The sequence below is a fragment of the Staurois parvus genome, unplaced genomic scaffold, assembly GCF_062004578.1.
Source record: "Staurois parvus isolate SC_StPar_1 unplaced genomic scaffold, SC_StPar_1.0 ptg000152l, whole genome shotgun sequence".
NCBI lineage: Eukaryota > Metazoa > Chordata > Amphibia > Anura > Ranidae > Staurois > Staurois parvus.
Window position 1 is genome coordinate 919,552 of NW_028317948.1, and position 18,796 is coordinate 938,347.

The 18,796-nt window shown below is 42.9% G+C and overlaps 1 protein-coding gene across 3 annotated transcripts in view; it reads left to right on the forward strand.

Annotated features, from left to right (window-relative positions):
- Positions 1 to 9,141: 9,141 nt before the first annotated feature.
- The window catches only part of LDAF1 (lipid droplet assembly factor 1), a 106,786-nt gene continuing 97,131 nt past the window's right edge, over positions 9,142 to 18,796 (forward strand). For all 3 annotated transcript variants that reach the window (XM_089674784.1, XM_089674787.1, XM_089674785.1), the window contains exon 1: positions 9,142 to 9,269. The gene's annotated coding sequence lies outside the window, so the exon portion shown is untranslated. The remainder of the gene's footprint in view (positions 9,270 to 18,796) is intronic.

The window sequence follows — 18,796 nt, forward strand, 5'->3', positions numbered from 1 at the left end:
GTGAGCTGCACAATGAAGGGCTGTTCTTAGAACAAATAAAACAAATGTTTTATCTCCTCACACTTACCAGCTAACCGGCAAAAATCACACCATATAAAAATATACAATAAAAGAGGTTTTAGTTTCTCCTTAAAAGTGCAGTGACAAACAAGAAGCCCAGCAAAGCACAATGGTAGCTAAAGGCAGAATGGCAACTGAAAGAGGAATAGGCAGGCATATCTGTCCTAAATGTGTCCATATATGCTATTAATGCTCCAATATGGAGGATCTTACAGATTAGAGTTAGGGACCACATTATATGGATGGGCCTTATAAGGCAGTGTGGCTTCCAAATACATCTGCAAATGTGCAAATAAAACCTTTGTTTTTAATGCTGGCTAGCTGGTAAGTGTGCTAGGATAAATTTAGCAATGTCAGAAGGAAAGATCCATAAGCCTCACATCAAAGGCAAACCCATGTGCATGAAGTGAGATGAACAGCAGCCTCAGCCTGGACTCCAGCCAGGCCACGCCCACAACGTGTTTCACTTCGCCCCTTGGAGCTTAATCATGGGATTCATGTTTCCCATGATTAAGCTCCAAGGGGCGGGGTGAAATTCATTGGGAGCGTGGCCTGGCTGGAATCCGGGCTGAGGCTGCCATTCATTCTCAGCTCATGCACATGGATCTGCCTTTGATGTGCGGCCTATGGATCTCTCTTCCTGAGATTGCTGCATCTTGGAGTTAGGACGAGCTCCCTATCCCTACCAACACTCACAGTGGTCTAGTTTGGACCTCTCTACCTGAGTGACACCTAATTTTGTATTTCTGGGAAAAAAATTGTTATGTTTGTTCAATGTTGTCCAGAGCTGGGTTTTATCCAAACTCCAATGACATTGAACAAATATGGCCAAGTGTTCATATCTGGTAAATGATGTCATGAGCATTTGTATAGGTGCACCTGAAGAGCAGAAAATGCCCTGATCGCAGCTGATTGGGTGGTTGGGGATGCAATTGTGTGACAGCTTTCCAAGGCTTCTGCCAAACTGGATCAGTTTAGACCAAACCCCGCTCATCCCCAATCCAGAGGTCCTGTCTGACACACGCAGCTTATTCCTGTTGCTTAGTTGAGGGGCCAGTGGGGAGGAGTTTTAAACTTATTAATCCAAGGACTCAAGTTATAAAGTTGGTTCTGTAGTGGGATCCAAGAAAACAATTATCAAAATTTTAGGCAAAAAAAGACAAATAATAATAAATGCAAAACACATTGCAAGCTCTTTTCACTTTTTCTGTAAGCTTTATTAAAGCCGAGAAAAATAAATAATTTGTTACATAATTCTGTTTCAACTAGCATTGAAGTCTCTCCACTTCACAACCTTGCTGTGTAATTGCCTCCAGTCTTTGTCTTGCATGCACTCCAGTCCCTTATGTGTCTGTGATGTCAGTCATGTCAATTTAATTGTTTCACCGGTTTTTACAAGTTTATCATCAAGTCATACCATAAAATTAACACTAACTGTGTTACATTAACTGCATTGTTCTGTGACATATTTACTGCATTGTCTCAGATATATGAATTCAAAAAGTAAAGTGAACTTTTTTTTCTTGCCACTGACATTGCACCTGGACAAACTAGGTTTTTATTATGGTCGTGTGGTGACTAGAGATGAGCTTTGGCATCCCCTGAAATCATCTCTAACCGAACTCCAAACTCGTGCTCTTTTCTTAACTCCAAGGAGCTGCAGGCCAGGTCATACCCATCCCAGGGCTCACATAAATAAAGAAGCAAGCTGCAGGGCAGGAATGACCTGGCCTGCAGCTCCTTGGAGTAAAAAAAAAGTTTATGTTCAGAGTTTAGCTAGAGATTAGTATGGAGGATCCCTGATCTCATTTATAGTGGTGACCAATTACAAGCCTGTCCATGACTCAATTTAGGTCCCAGTCCATACCTTAAGAAAAAATGGCCTAATGCAATGAAAGTACATTCAGTGTACCACCAGTATGTTAATTGTATAAATATAAAGTATATTGTAATATAAAGTACATATCAAATATATACATGCACTAAACTAAATGTGCATAAATAATAAAGGTTTATTACAGAACCAGTTCTTCCTGGTGCCCCTTGAGGTAGTCATACCATAACCACTTCAATACCAGGCACTTTCACTCCTTCTGCCCAGGCCAATTTTCAGCTCCCAGCACTGTCGCACTTTGAATGACAATTGTGCAGTCGTGCATCACTGTGCCCAAATTAAATTTTTATGATTTTCTTCATACAAATGGAACTTTCTTTTTGGTGGTATTTAATCACCACTGGGTTTTTTTTTTAGTTTTTTTTGCTAAATAAACAAAAAAGACCAAAAAATTTGAACAAAAATTGTGTTTTTCTTTGTTTTTGTTATAAAACTTTGCAAATAAACAATTCTTCTAAATAATTTCTTCATAAATTTAGGCCATAATGTATCAGTGTATATTATTTAGTCTGTAGGAACCCACAAACTCTGGGATATGTATCTGAAAATTGGTCAGTCGTGATGTATTGATGCCTATCTCATTTTTTGAAGCCCGAAAACTCCAGTACAGTACACATATCCCCCAAATGACCCCTTTTTGGAAAGTAGACTTTCCAAGGTATTTATTATGAGGCATGACAAGTTTTTTGAAGTTGTAATAATTGTAACAATTTTTTAGAAGATGAAGAATGTTTTCCCAGTATTTTTTTTTTTTTTGTTGCATACTTTCACCATTGCAGTACAGTGTTATCATATGACTGGTGTGGTGGGGATCAGGGACACTGACTGGTGACTGCATACAAAAAAAATATATTTCTTAATTTTTTTCTTTTTTAATTACATTTTTTCTTTTTTCTTAAAAAAAAGATTTTACACTATGGTGTATATTTACTAAAACTAGAAAGTGCAGAATCTGGTGCAGTTCTGCACTGAAACCAATCAGCTTTCAGTTTTCTGCACCATGCGATCACTGTGACCAATCACAGAGATCAACACAATAGTACACAATGGATGGCATGAATGAATGCCATCCATTGTGTGCAGTTGTCATGTGATCTGCTGTGATTGGTCACAGCGATCACATGGTACCGGTTCTGGTGGACATAGTGGGTGATAGACTGCGCATGAGCTGTGTTCCGGGGAGGACGTCAACTGGTTGCATAGGTGTGAAAGTCCCTTAAACAGCCTTTTCTAGCACTTCTTCTTTACATGTAACAATCAGCATTTTTTTGTGCACAAGCATGGGGGCATGTTCATTTTTAAAAAAAATTATTTATTTATCTTTATTTTTACACTGTAGCTTTAAAAAGTTTTTTTTACTAATCACTTTTATGGTTGTCACAAGGAATGTAAACATTCCTTGTGACAGCAATAGGCATGTGACAGGTACTCTTTATAGAGAGATCTGGGGTCAATAAGACCCTTCTCTGCCCTTAAAAGCCAAGATCGGTGGGATCAAATGCTTTTGTTTTTTAAATATGGCGTTTTTATCTGAGTAAACTAAAAGTGATGTAAGGTCATCGCTTCTGGATTGCTGTATTACAGAGCCGAAGAAAGCCAATCCGGTCTTTGTTCGGCTCTGTGATCAGCCATTGGAGGTACCGTCTGGTCGATCGGGACTCCCAGTGGGACGGGAGATCCTGGTAAAGCCATAAAAGGTGGCAGGAGGGGGTCACATTGCTTGTAATAGCAATCGAGCAGCTAGTTAGCCGCTCTGATTGCTATTACAAGAGAGCATCCATCAGCTCAAAAAAAACGGTACTGGGTACCTCATCATCCTGGTATATCGGGTCCAACTCCAGCGACATACAGGTATGTTGCTGGATCTCAGGGGGGAAAGTCCAATAGTCTTTGGTAAGCAAGAGTTCATATCTCTAGAACCCTGGCTGGGTGGGGTGGTTTAGTGCAAAAGTTACATTTCTAGCAGCATCTTGTTCCTTTAGGTGGGCAGATCTGGAACCTAACCTTCAACTGTCCTATTATCTGCAGTGCCTCCGAGAGGTGGTTCCCTCTCCTTTTTGTATGTTTGCCCTGGCAGAGGGTGGTGCTTCCCCCAAAAAGTGCAGTAAAACCTAGCCAGCAGTGTTAACCCTTACCTCCCAGTGAGTACCACTTCAGACAAGTGAGTTAACAGTGCAAATACGCTCACATACACGGTTTCACAAAAAAATGCAAGCAATTAACCAGAACTACAATAATTAAAACATACAGTATATAATAAACACATAATACAGATAACCCCTTGGAAGCACCTTCTTATGTCCTCAGCCTGTACAAGGCAATTACAGGTTGAGAGTAACCAATGCTTTTCGCATGTATCTGCCCATCCAGTGTATACTTGCAGTTAGAGAGAGATTTCTCACCCTGGACACACCAGTCTTCATCCAGGGTCAGACATCAGACCCTAAATGCAGTTAATCGCTGGATGTGCAGATACATGTACACAACATTGACTACTCTCAATCTATCATTGCTTCATACAGGCTAAAGCAGGCCATAGATGGGTCGAACACTGGCCGATTTAAAAAAGAAAAACCCGAAAAATCGGTCGTTCGATCGGCCGACGTTACCACCAACGTTAAAAAATTGGCCCAATTTTCGCCCGTCTATGGCCGGCATTAACCTTATAACTTCTGTCCCTTGCAGAGACAGGGGAGCACACCATACAATGTGGTAGCAATACAAATACATTATTTGGATTACGTTTTTATTTGGATACAGATGTTTTTATTTGGATACAAACGGATACATTTGTTGCAACTGCAAGACTTTTTCATATAAAATATAATATATGGACTTCCAGTTCATAGGAAGGATTCAGGTGTCTCCCACTCCTATGATTGATTCACTTTAGCAGAAAAAAATTCCTCCTCCCAGATTTTTTATCGGTAAAACGATCGGCCAATTTGCCCATCATTGCTGGGAAAATTGGCTGATCGTCAAAATTGGCCACTAATTTTCCAACATGTGCAAAAACCCCCGAAAAACGACCGACCAATTAACCCACTAACGGTGCGAAAATCGGCCGATTTTTGACCCGTCTATGGCCGGCATAAGTGTCCCTATTGATCCCAGTCACAATAATCTGATCATTCTTACTGCTGCAAACTGCTTAATGCCTCTAATTGCCCTTGTGATGGGGGGGCTGATTTTTATTCAAGTAACCTCAGATGAGGTGAGAAGATCTCCCTGTAGTCAGGTGCAGTCTGTTTACTCCACTGTAGGTGACGCCGAAACAAGTGCAACTAAAGCCTGGAGAGGAAGTCAGGAGGAGCCCTGGTCTCTCTGTGGTTTCCTGGGTCATGGAGCAGCATACTGGTTGGTAGCACTGCATCCATGTGACCCCTAGCAGCCATCTTGGGTCAGCAGGGTCTTTATAAGTCCCTGCCCCTGGGTTTTGGCACGCCTTTGCAAGGTTTTTGAGTAGGGAGAAAGACCCTGTCTGACAGGAAAAATGACCAGTGCCAGGGAAAGGTTCCTGATGAGGAGGGACAGGTTAGGGATCCACTATCCTCAAGGGAGCCTTCCCTTTGGGACTGGACTGGCCAGGCCACACTTCACCCTTTAAAACAGATGCTGTTGGTGCATCGCTGCCTTTGAACTGAACTGTGAGTGTTTTCCACAAGCAGCATTCCCCTGCTGGGGTGTTTGTATTTGGCATTCTCTTCAGTTCCAACTTTCATTGCCATTGGACTCTGTGTCATTACTGCTGCCTCACCAGACTGCACCTCTCCACACGCCCACTAGGGACACAGATGGTAAAAAACCAGACAGAGGTTCTCACCCTTTCCCAATGTTTTATTACTGTGTGAACCCTGCTAAAGAGATTCTGCTGACATTTTTTTTAGTTTAGGACAGAGTGGACAGGGATTAGAACACCTGTCAGGTTTTTATTGTTGCCAGTGTCCCCTTTAGGGAAATTCACCATCACTGTTCATACATAGGTCACTTATTGTGCATTGTATAGGTCCTACATAAATTAAGTAGAAGCCTATCAGGCCTCGTTCACATGGGGTGATTACATCTGTGTCCCATGCAGGGCTGTGTTTTACTGGCACAGGGATGCAGAGATGTTCTGGGTATCACCATGTGGGTAGTCCAGCCGCTGCTCCTGATTTGGTATCCATGCAGATGTAACTGCATGGCCCCAACGCATCCAGGGTGAGTTCAGGGACACGTACCCATGCTGATTTCATATTGGGGCACAGCAGATGCGCTTTGTAAAGCTCTTTGAGAAGCTACCTTTAAAGGTGCTACGTAAAATAATAAAATAAAGTTTATTATTATAGATGTGTCTGTGCAGCTACTGCTTCCCAATAGACATGAATGGGACTGCCCACACGGGGATGTACAGAACACCTGTGCATCCCTGTGCAGGTAAACCCAGCTCTGCATGGGCACCAATGTAATAGCCTTGTGTGAACTAAGCCTTACAAAAATAAATGGGCTGCTTGATTGTGTACAAGGAATAATATTTGTTTTTGTCGGGTTCAGCATTATATATCACATTTTCGTATAGTCTACTTGATACCAATATTTCTCTTCCTCAAAGACTACTGCAGCCTTATTAATCATGTTCTGTCTCTCCAATCTAAGCATTGAAAGTGTGATCTCTGTAACTTACAGTTGTGATGAGATAGCGATAACTCCAATCTTAGTTGAATACCATAGTCAGTGACTCCATACAAAAGACATCTTGTAGATCTTGTGAAGTTTATTCCATAAACTGAGAGAATCTTACAACAATGAACATCTGATAGGTCAAAAGATCATAATGTGACCTGCTTCATGAGACATGAGGCTAGAAGCTGCAATGCATTACTGGGAAAAGGGGTAGGCTTTCTATACAGCAAGAACTAAACCAGAGGAAAGGGAGGAGCAGAGACAAAATATAGAGAACACATAAAGGCATATGACAGTCATGTGAAACATGACAAACTGCTTTCGCGCCGCCGTATAGCAGAAATATTGCTACAGGGCGGCATGGGTATGCAAAATCATGTATCAAGTGATCTTGCAGTTCTGTGTAGGGGGCGTGCACGTGTCCTACCCATGCCACCATTTGTGGCCTCAGCTGTCAATCATCGGGTCATCCAGGGATGGTGATTCCTCGCCAGCACCCGGCAATTGCTGAGTATTACCGACGGGGGGAGAGACCTGTGTATAAACAACACAGATTTCTCCACTGTTAGCTCCTGCAAACTGTTTTGCATGGCTCTGCACTGCAGAGCCATACAAAGCAGTGTGCTTGAAGTGAAATACACACACAGCCTACATAGTGAAACAGCACAAAGTACACAGTTAACCCTTTGATCGTCCCACATGTTATCCCCTTCCTGCCCAGTGCCATTAGCACAGTGTCAGTGCTTTTTATTAGCACTGATCACTGCTGTACTGGTGTCACTGGGGATGTCAGTGACACCAAGTCAGTTCCCCCCACTGTCAGAATGCTCGCCGCAGCCCCGCTATAAGTCGCTGATCGCCGCCATTACTAGTAAAAAAACAATTCCAGTATACATACTGCCATTTGTAAATGCTATAACTTGCACATAAACCAATTAATTTACATGTATTGGGATTTTTTTTTTAGCAAAGACATGTAGCAAAATATATTTTTGCCTAAATTTATGACGAAATTTGATTTTTAAATTTTATAACTGGATATGTTTAATAGCAAAAAGTCAAAAATATTGTTCATTTCTCAAAACTATTGGTCTTTTTTTGTTTATAGCGCAAAAAATAAAAACCGCAGAGTTGATCAAATACCACCAAAAGAAAGTTTGTGGGGAAAAATATGTAAATTTCATTTGGGTACAGTGTAATTGTCAGTTAAAGTAACGCAGCGCCATAATGCAAAAAACGGCCTGGTCGGGGGGGGGGGGGGGGGTAAATCCTCTGGAGGGCAAGCGGTTAAAAAAAAAGTAAGTCATCACTCTACAGCTATATTAGAAATATAAACGCAGGAGGAGACACTACTAGATTTTAGGCCCCATGTACACGGGACACTTCTGAAAGATGGAAACTGACTGCTTGAAAACGCTGGTTAAAAAACATCTGTTTAGCTGCGTTTGCATACCACATTTACGAGTGTTTCCAATTAAAAGCGTTTTTTAAAGATAACCTCAGGAGACCTTCCAAAATCCCCAGAATGCACTGAAAAACAGTAAAAAAAAATAACTATTTCAGACATTTTGAGAGAAATAGAGAGAGCAGAAGCAGAGAGAGCAGTATTTGTTGAGATTAGCTGTCTTTTTTTTTTGTGGTGTTTGGATGTGTTCCAGCTCATTTCTGTGCAGAAATTATTGCCGCAGTGTCTAACATATTTGTTTTCATGGAAAACCTCAAAGTATGGTGTACCAGGTCCATTTGAGTACCGGGAAAACGCTTTGCATGCATTTTTCATGATGAAAAAAGGCTCTGGACAGCATCTGGAAATGGAAGAGTTAAAATAAATTTTCAATTTCAAAGGGTTAGCGTTTACAAGCGTTTTGCGTTTGAAAAGCTGATAAAATCTACTGCTGAACGCAAGTTTTCTGCGTTCAAAAAAACGACTGTAAACTCAACTGCCTGTAAACGACAATGTGTACATGGACACATAGGGAGAGTTCAGGGGCTGCTAAAAAAAACGCAGAAAAGCTCCTAAACGTGAGTTTATCAGCTGCAGTGTACATGAGCCCTTACATACGTAGTTCTTCAATGAGTTTGAAATACATTGTGAAACATGCACTTATTATGACAGCCAGCCTGTTTATAACTTGAGCACAAATTATACAGTTGTCCTACAGAACATAGGACCTTTGTTCCATGGCTGGCATTCTGATACGGGGCGGAATCCATTGTTCCCTACACTTGGTGAGTTGGACATATTTTGGGGGGAAAGCAGTAAAACTCTCCCACTTTTTGTTCTCTGGGTGAGAATGAGATGAAGTTTTTATCTATTTTCCCTCTTTTTAAAACATTCAAGAACATGTGAATGCAAATACATTTTATCAATAGACTGCTAAGGTCTTCCCCTATTATTTAGCACGCATATAAATAGAGGCGTTGGCAGCGACTTTAATAACAGCATGTGCCTGCATAGTCATGGAAAAGAAAGTGAGCAAAGCCAAATAAACAAAGGAGGAGGACAGCTAGGGCAGGCGCTGTAAGGAGTTCCCTGTGTAGACTGAAGGCTGGTCTTGTGTGACTAGGAGTATAGGGCGGGGAGTGAGTAGGAAATGCAGCCTGCTCTGGTGTTCTAATGAGTATGGAGGGATCTGACAGGCAGTGCTGAGAGGTAAGAATAGAAAGGCAGCTCAGAGAAGGGGAGCAAACTGTCCATTGCTAGTTACAGTCTGCTGTTTGAATACACGCTGATAGAACTGTTGCTGCAGTAGCTGCTAGGCATTCTGCTGTGTGTGCTGCTACAGCAATACATATGTAAGACTATGATAAGCTCTACGATATGCTTATCTTAAGGTTTAGTTAGGTATGACGGCTTTCCATACCTGTGTATTGTGTGCGGCAGGTACCCAAGCTCTAAACTGTGTTCACAATTCAGATCAACATATGTCAATGTTTATAGCATCTTACTTTCAAGCTTGACCACCTGAGGATTTACTCCCCTTCCTGACCAGGCCATTTTTTGTATTACTTTAACTGACAATTGCGCGGTCATGCAACGCTGCTCCCAAATGAAATTTCTGTCCTTTTTCCCCATGAATAGAGCTGTCTTTCAGTGGTATTTGATCGCCCGTGCGGTTTTTATTTTTTGAGCAATTTAAAAAAAAGTGACAATTTTGAGAAAAAAACTATATTTTTGACTTTTTGCTATTAAACATGTCCAGGTAAAAAATCAAATTTCGTTATAAATTTAGGCCAAAATGTATTCTGCTACATGTCTTTGCTAAAAAAAAATCCCAATACGTGTAAATTAATTGGTTTATGAGAAAGTTATAGCATTTACAAAAGGCAGTATGTATACTGGGATTTTTTTATTTTTACTAGTAATGGCGATCAGCGACTTATAGCGGGACTGCAGTGGGCATTCTGACACTGGGGAGAACTGATTTGGTGTCACTGACACCCCCAGTGACACCAGTACAGTGATCAGTGTTAATAAAAAGCGCTGACACTGTACTAATGGCACTGGGCAGGAAAGGGTTAACATGTGGGGTGATCAAAGGGTTAACTGTGTGCTGTTTCACTATGTGGGCTGTGTGTGTATTTCACTGTAAGCACCCTGCTTTGTATAGCTCTGCTATGCAGAGCCATGCAAAACAGTTTGCAGGAGCTGACATGGGAAAGATCTTTGTTGTTTATAACATTCTGACACTGGGTGGGAACTAACGGCTACTGACATCCCCAGTGACACCAATACAGTGATCAGTGCTAATAAAAAGCACCTACACAGTACTAATGGCACTGGGCAGGAAGGGGTTAACATGTGGGTGATCAAAGGGTTAACTGTGTGCTGTTTTACTGTAACCTGTGTGTGTTTTCAACTGTAAGCACACTGCTTTGTATGGCTCTGCTATGCAGAGCCATACAAAGCAATGTGCAGGAGCCGACAGGGGAGAGAACTGTATGGCTTACATACAGTTCTCTCCCCCATCAGTAATGCTCGCTGATCACTGGGTGCCGGCGAGCAATCACTGGCTGGGACCCAGTGATTGACCTCCAAGGCTGTAAATAGCGGCGTGTGCAGAGCCCCTACCTGGAAATGCAAAATCACGTATGTATACGTGATTTTACACATCCTTGCCTCCCTGTAGCAGTATATCTGCTATAGGGCAATGGGAAAGCGGTTAATTAGGCTAGAATGTCTAATATGTTATAGCTGAACTCCAGGTGTGATCTTTATTGTACACATCTGCCTTGTTAATTTAATCCATGCCCCATGCAGGGCTTTGTTTTTCCGGTTTTGGGGAGGTAGTGCCGTAGACATCTATTAGACATGTCTCCAAACTCACTTAAGGTGCTTTCTGGGCTGTGCACCCACATGGCTTTCCCATTGGGAGCAGCTACTGTGGCTCTGCAGCCCTTGCATCCCAATAGAAAGCTACAGGGTTGCATGCAACACCTGTGTATCCCCTTACCAGCAAAACATGGCCCTGCACTGTGCATCAAATTGCCCCATGTAAACAAGATCTTACATTGGTCTAGCTAGGATTAAGGTAAGAATGTGTATCTCATACCCAAGGGTCCGTCTGGGAAGCTGACAATTACTGTTGTAGTTGGTGGGGGGTTTGGCACTGCCATCAATTGCAGAAGGCCCTGTGCATTTATGTGTGTGTATACATATAGAAATATATTTAATTTCTTTTTAAAGTATTACTAAACACAAAACCGTAAAATCAATCTGTATATGCAGTAAAGCATGCTTGTTATACTCCCTGTGGAACCTAAGGGGTTAATCCTCTGCATTGTGTGCTGTTTAATCCTTTCTTCTCTGCCCTTCCTCTTGTTGAAATGACCACCTGATGCAGACTGAATCTGTAGTCACGTGCACATGCTCAGTTTGATGTGTATTGCTAGAGAGGTTTTTTTTTTTTTTTTTTTTTCTTGGGAGAGTGCATGTGATCAGCACAGGGCCAATCAGTACTGTCCAGACAAAGGGTCAAGGGCTTCACTTCCTCCTAGAGTAGAAAGAAAACTCCTCCTACAAGCTTTAATCAGTGCTCTGCTGAAGTCACAAGACTGCTCTAACTGGTGATGAGAAGGTATTTAGTAGTTTTATATTTACTAAAATAATTGCATTTCCATGTTGTGTGTACTGTGGGAGACCAGATATAGTGAATGCAGAGTCCTGGGTTTATTATCACTTTAATTTATTTTTATGAATACAAGCCATTCTTTTATTGGATGAGGTGACGATCATGACATTACCACCCCTCGACTCCACCTCATCTAATAGGAGAACAGCTTGATTTCATTAAGGACACCTGAATTGCTAAGGAACGCAGTCTGCATTTCAGTGCGATTCAGTGCAGAACAATTTTCAGCCCATGCATTTAAATTGAACTGGATTGTACCCAAAGTAGTACATGCACTACTACAGTGGATTGCATAGAACTGCACTATCATTTGATCCGTGGCAGGCAAACACACTGCGTTTGCGATCTGCTCTTGGGGTGTCGCTGGGAATACATTGACACCCGCAGCAGATCACATACCCAGTGTGTTTTGAACCTGGTGCAGGAAACGAGCACAGTACACAGATTTTCTGGTGTGAACAAGACCTAAAAGAAATACAAGGTATTCTGTGAATGGCAGCAGTGCTGGGTGAGTGACCCACTGTAATCAGTGTGCATGGGGGGAGCTGCTTGGCCCAGAACCTGGAAGATGGCAGCTATCACTGTAGTAGCATTGACTACTACAGTGATTATCAGCTTCCCCAGGAGAAGCTATGATTAATGTGCAGAGGGAAAGCCACTCGGCACCAGGGGCGGACTGACAACTCATGGGGCCCCCAGGCAATAGGGGATCATGGGGCCCCTGTGTCCTTGCCCGAACTCAAAAAAGCCTATGAAAAAGGTACCAGGGGCATATCATGGGTACCCCTACTGACCCCGGGCCCTCGGGCAGCGCCCGAGTTTCCAAATGGTAAGTCCGCCCCTGTTCGGCACAGAACCTGGAAGATTGCAGCTATCCATGTAATAGCACCAACTACTACAGTGATTGTCAGCTTCCCTAGCAGAAGCTGTGGTCAGTATGCAGAGGGGAAGCTGCTCAGCCAAAAGACATGGAAGATGGAGGCTATCCCTGCAGTAGCGCCAGCTACTACACTGATTGTCACTTTCCCCAGCAGAGCATCAGGTATAAATTGTGCATACTTACATTGGTCCAAGATGGACCAAAATAGGTATGCAATAAAGATAATTTCTGGAGTTCAGCTTTAAATGTTAGTTACCAACATTTTTCCCCCTTTTCTATCAATCTCAGGCAAATATGTAAAAGTTTATTTTGTATAATTGTGACAAAGTACATCACACAATTACTCTGGACACTCTGTTATTCCTCTCTATATACTGTGCTGTAGATAGAATACTTTTCACTGTTCCAGTTTGTATACTGGGCTGTAGATGATATACTTTACTTTATAAGCTGTAATGTATGTTACAATGGTAATGATCACAATATTCATATAATATTTGAAGTTGTCTATATGACTCAGAATTTTTGAGTTCCCTTCACACTTATGCATGTGTGTTCCTGCGCACTTTACCATGCTTTATGATGTACAGTAATACACAGCACGCAGTCATATGTGTCAATTATTGTGAGTGACATATCAATGCATATACTGTATACAGTGTAAAGAAAAGCACCTACCCAGGGGAGTAACTATGAAACGGGGAGCCCCACAGCAACATTTTGATGGATCCCCCAGGCTATCTTTCTAGCAGCTTGTGGTGTCAATTGTGACAATACATATCATTGATGTTAACATCAATATACCTAAATAAATGACAGGCAGCAAGAGAGTTGTCAGCATAGTCAGTACACTACAAAGGATCAATGCCATGGATAAAAGTTATAGTTGTAGAAGCAATAATAATAAAATATCAGCTGTCCAACTAGATTTTAACCTAAGGAAGCATTTTTGACAGCTTTGTGTATACAGATTTCATTTCACACTGTAGCAGAAGTTCAGAGGGCAATAAATCTACTATGGTAAAACTGACCATTCATGGGTAGAATTTGGTTAGAACAAATCGGATTTTGTAACTTTTTTTCAATTTTCTAAAAGTTAATGGGGTCAAATCAGTGATAATTTTTGACCATAGTAATTAAAATTCAATGTGCAGGGTGGAAAACCTTCTTGAATGAAATTCTAGTAGTAAATGTGTTTTTTGTTTCAGAACTTCCTTCCAAAATTGAATGTTGAAAGCAGACAAAATTGTGAAGTACTTTTGAACAACATTTGCTAAGTCTCTGATGGCATTATCGAATGTACTGACATTTTTCATATGAATGTTTGTACAAAAATCTGCCAATTTATGGCTAGCCTAAAACAGCTAAGCAAAGGCTTTTGACTCTACAGAGGAGTCTGTGACTAGTGATGATCCTGGGGTCTGACTTCTGAACTTCTATAGTTAGCTTTCCATAACAGCCTCCCTCATGGGGTCCCCTCCTACCCTAAGCCCTATGGCATCTGCATGAGCTGCTATGGCTCAGGCTTACGAATGTGTGTCATACAAGGTACAGAGCTCAGAGTGAAGGGCTAAGGAGTGCGTAACAGAGTACAAGGCTCAGGGATGCATAGCATACAGAGTGCAGGGATTAGAAGTGGGTAACATACAAAGTGAGGTGCTCAGGAGTGCATATCACACAGAGTGTAGGGGTTAGGAGTACATAACACACAGACTGCAGGAATCAGGAGTGGGTAACATACACTAAAAGTATTGGGATGCCTGCCTTTACACACACATGAATGTTAATGGCATCCCAGTCTTAGTCCGTAGGGTTCAATATTGAGTTGGCCCACTCTTTGCAGCTTTAATAGCTTCAACTCTTCTGGGAAGGTTGTCCACAAGGTTTAGGAGTGTGTCTATTGGAATGTTTGACCATTCTTCCAGAAGTGTATTTTGTGATGTCAGGCACTGATGTCAGACAAGAAGGCCTGGCTCACAGTCGCCACTCTAATTCATCCCAAAGGTGTTCTATTGGGTTGAGGTCAGGACTCTGTGCAGGTCAGTTAAGTTCCTCCACACCAAACTTGCACATCCATGTCTTTATGAACCTTGCTTTGTGCACTTGTGTGCAGTCATGTTGGAACAGGAAGGGGCCATCCCCAAACTGTTCCCACAAAATTGGGAGCATGAAATTGTCCAAAATGCCTTGGTATGCTGCTGCCTTCAATGGAACTAAGGGGCCAAGCCCAGCCCCTGAAAGAAATACCCCACACCATAATCCCCTCTCCACCAAACTTTACACTTGGCATGATGCAGTCAGGCAAGTACCGCTCTCCTGGCACCTGCCAAACGCAGGCACGTCCATCGGATTGCCAGACATAGAAGCGTGATTCATCACTGCACAGAACACGTCTCCACTGTTCTCGAGTCCAGTGGTGGCGTTCTTTACACCACTGCATCCAATGCTTAGCATTGCACTTGGGGATGTAAGGCTTGGATGCAGCTGCTCGGCCATGGAAACCCATTCCATGAAGCTCTCTACACACTGTTGTGCTAATCTGCAGGCCACACAAAGTTTGGAGGTCTTTAGCTATGGACTCTGCAGACAGTTGGCGACTTCTGCGCACTGTGCGCTTCAGCATGCGCTGACCCCGTTCTGCTATTTTACATGGCCTACCACTTCATGACTGAGTTGCTGTTGTTTCCAGTTGCTTCCACTTTGTTATAATACCACTAACAGTTGACCATATAATATTTAGTAGCAAGGAAATTTCACGGATGGACTTATTGCACAGGAGGCAACATATCACGGTACCACGCTTGAATTCACTGAGCTCCTGAGAGCGACCCATTCTTTCTCAAATGTTAGTAGAAGCGGTCTACATGCCTAGGTGCATGCATTTATACACCTGTGGCCATGGAGATGATTGGAACACCTGAATCCAGTGATTTGGAGGGATGTCCCAATACGTTTGGCAATAAAGTATACAAAGTGAGGTACTCAGGAGTGTATATCACAGAGTGTGAGGGTTAGGAGTACATAACACACAGACAGCAGGAATCAGGAGTGGGTAACATAGAAAGTGAGGTACTCAGGAGTGCATATCACACAGAATGTAGAGGTTAGGAGTGCATAACACATAGAGTGCAGGGGTTAGGAGTGGATACAGTGAGGAACAGAAGTATTTGAACACCCTGCGATTTTGCAAGTTCTCCCACTTAGAAATCATAGAGGGGTCTGAAATTCACATTGTAGGTGCAGTCCCACTCTGAGAGACAGAATTAAAAAAAAAAAAAAATCAGGAAATCACATTGTATGATTTTAAAGAATTTACTTGTCTTGCACTGCTGAACATAAGTATTTGAACACCTAAGAAACAGCAAGAATTCTGGCTCTCAAAGACCTGTTACTGTGCCTTTAATATGTCCACCTCTACTCCACTTATTAATCTAACTTAGTAGCACCTGTCGGAGCTCTTTAAAAACACCTGTCCACCCCACAGTCAGTCAGACGCCAACTACTACCATGGGCAAGACCAAAGAGCTGTCAAAAGACACCAGAGACAAAATTGTGGACCTCCACAAGGCTGGAAAGGGCTACAGGCAATTGCCAAGCAGCTTGGTGAAAATAGATTAACTGTTGGAGCAATTGTTAGAAAATGGAAGAGGCTAAAGACGACTGTCAGTCTCCCTCGGACTGGGGCTCCATGCAAGATCTCACCTCGTGGGGTATCACTGATGATAAGAAATGTGAGGAATCAGCCTAGAACTACAAGGGAGGAGCTGGTCAATGACATGAAGAGAGCTGGGACCACAGTTTCAAAGGTCACTGTCGGTAGAACACTACACCGTCATGGTTTCAAATCATGCATTGCATGGAAGGTTCCCCTGCTCAAGTCATCACATGTCCAGGCCCGTCTGAAGTTTGCCAATGACCATCTGGATGATCCAGAGGAGGCATGGGAGAAAGTCATGTGGTCAGATGAGACCAAAGTAGAACTTTTGGTCTAAACTTCACTCGTCGTGTTTGGAGGAAAAAGAAGGATGAGTTGCATCCCAAGAACACCACCCCCTACTGTGAAGCATGGGGGTGGTGACATCATGCTTTGGAGGTGCTTTTCTGCGAAGGGGACAGGACAACTGCACTGTATTAAGGAGAGGATGAATGGGGCCATTTATTGTGAGAATTTGAGCAACAACCTCCTTCCCTCAGTCAGAGCATTGAAGATGGTCATGGCTGGGTCTTCCAACATGACAACGACCCAAAGCACACAGCCAGGATAACAAAGGAGTGGCTCCGTAAGAAGCATATCAAGGTTCTGGAGTGGCCTAGACAGTCTCCAGACCTAAATCCAATAGAACATCTTTGGAGGGAGCTGAAACTCGGTGTTGCTCAGCAACAGCCCCGAAACCTGACAGATCTAGAGGAGATCTGTGTGGAGGAGTGGGCCAAAATCCCTGTTGCAGTGTGTGCAAACCTGGTCAAGAACTACAGGAAACGTTTGACCTCTGTAATTGCAAACAAAGGCTTCTGTACCAAATATTAACACTGATTTTCTCAGGTGTTCAAATACTTATGTTCAGCAGTGCAACACAAATAAATTCTTTAAAAATCATACAATGTGATTTCCTGATTTTTTTTTTTTTAAATTCTGTCTCTCAGAGTGGGAATGCACCTACAATGTGAATTTCAGACCCCTCCATGATTTCTAAGTGGGAGAACTTGCAAAATCGCAGGGTGTTCAAATACTTCTGTTCCTCACTGTATATCGCAGAGAGTGCAGGGCTTAGGAGTGGATATGCACACCTAGGCATGCTCTCTCTGTGATATGTACTCCTAGGCCTGTATTCTCTGCAATATCGCAGAGAGGGCAGGGGTCAGGATTGGGTATTGTAGAGAATGCAGGGTCAGGAGTGTATATCATAGAGTGCAGGGGTCAGGAGTGGGTATGGCAGGGAGTGCAGGGGTTAGGAGTGGGTATCACAGAGAGTGCAGGGGTCAGGAGTGGATGTCGAAGGGATGCAGGGGAAAGGCATGGGTATAGCAGAGAGTGTGAGGTAAGGGGTGGGTATCGCAGAGATTGCAGGGGTCAGGAATGAGTATATCACAGAGTTCAGGGACCGGGAGTCGGTGTCACAGGGAAATAAAAGCTCAGGAGTGCATAGCAGAGAGAGTGCAAGTCTCTGATGTGTGTAATATACAGATTTCAGGGCTCAGGAGTTAATATTACACAGAGTACATGTGTCAGGAGTATGTAAAACACAAAGTGAATGGGTCAGGAGTGGGTAAAACACACAGGGTACAGGGGTGTGGCGCATAGAATGCAGGAGTCAGGAGTTCGTAGTACACAGAGTGCATATTGCACAAAAGTGCAGGGGTCTGTGGTTGTAGAGAGTGCATGGATGAAGAGTGTGCAACATGCAGAGTGCAGGAGTCAGCAGTGGGTAATGCAGAGAATGAAGGTGTTAGGAATGCATACGCACAGAGTGCAGGGTCTAGGTGTGGATATCACACAGAATGCAGGGATCAGGTGTGCGTAATGTATACAATGCAGGGGTCATGAGTGTGTAATGGTCAGTGTTTAGAGCACAACCAAAAATTACCCCTTTTCCAAATACAAATTTCTGCCAAGCCCATATACCCCAAGTACAGATTTTCACCACAGCCCTACACCTGGACAATCTTTCATGCCATCACGCATTAACATTAAGGGAAATTCCAAGAGTGATTCCTTGCTACAGTCCCTATTAACAGCAGAGAAGTGTAACAGTGTCCTTGTAATTAATAGACATAATTACAGAATATTAGTGTAACACCCTCCAGGTTAGCTAGGCAGTTTTTATTTTTCAGTCATAGGCTGAGTAGCAGCCTGGGATGAGTCAGCCTGTGAGCGAGGGAGGAGTTCACCTCCGCACAAGCTGGTTGCTTCTGAAGGTCAGAGCTTCTGAAGCCCTCCCACCTCTCCAGAGACTTGAGAGCTTTCTGGAGGACGGATGGAGGAGGGAAGAAAGTTCAGTTTTGCATGCTCTAGGGACCTTGGCCAATCTCCTGGCAGGAGGCTGGGCATGGTGATCAAGGTAACCCCATAAGAATCACAGAGCCTGGGAGTTGCAAGGGCAGTGTTGGGTGGAACATGGAATGAGAGGCTAGAGTGTGGAGCCTGGGAAGGGGCCCAAGGAAGGGGCC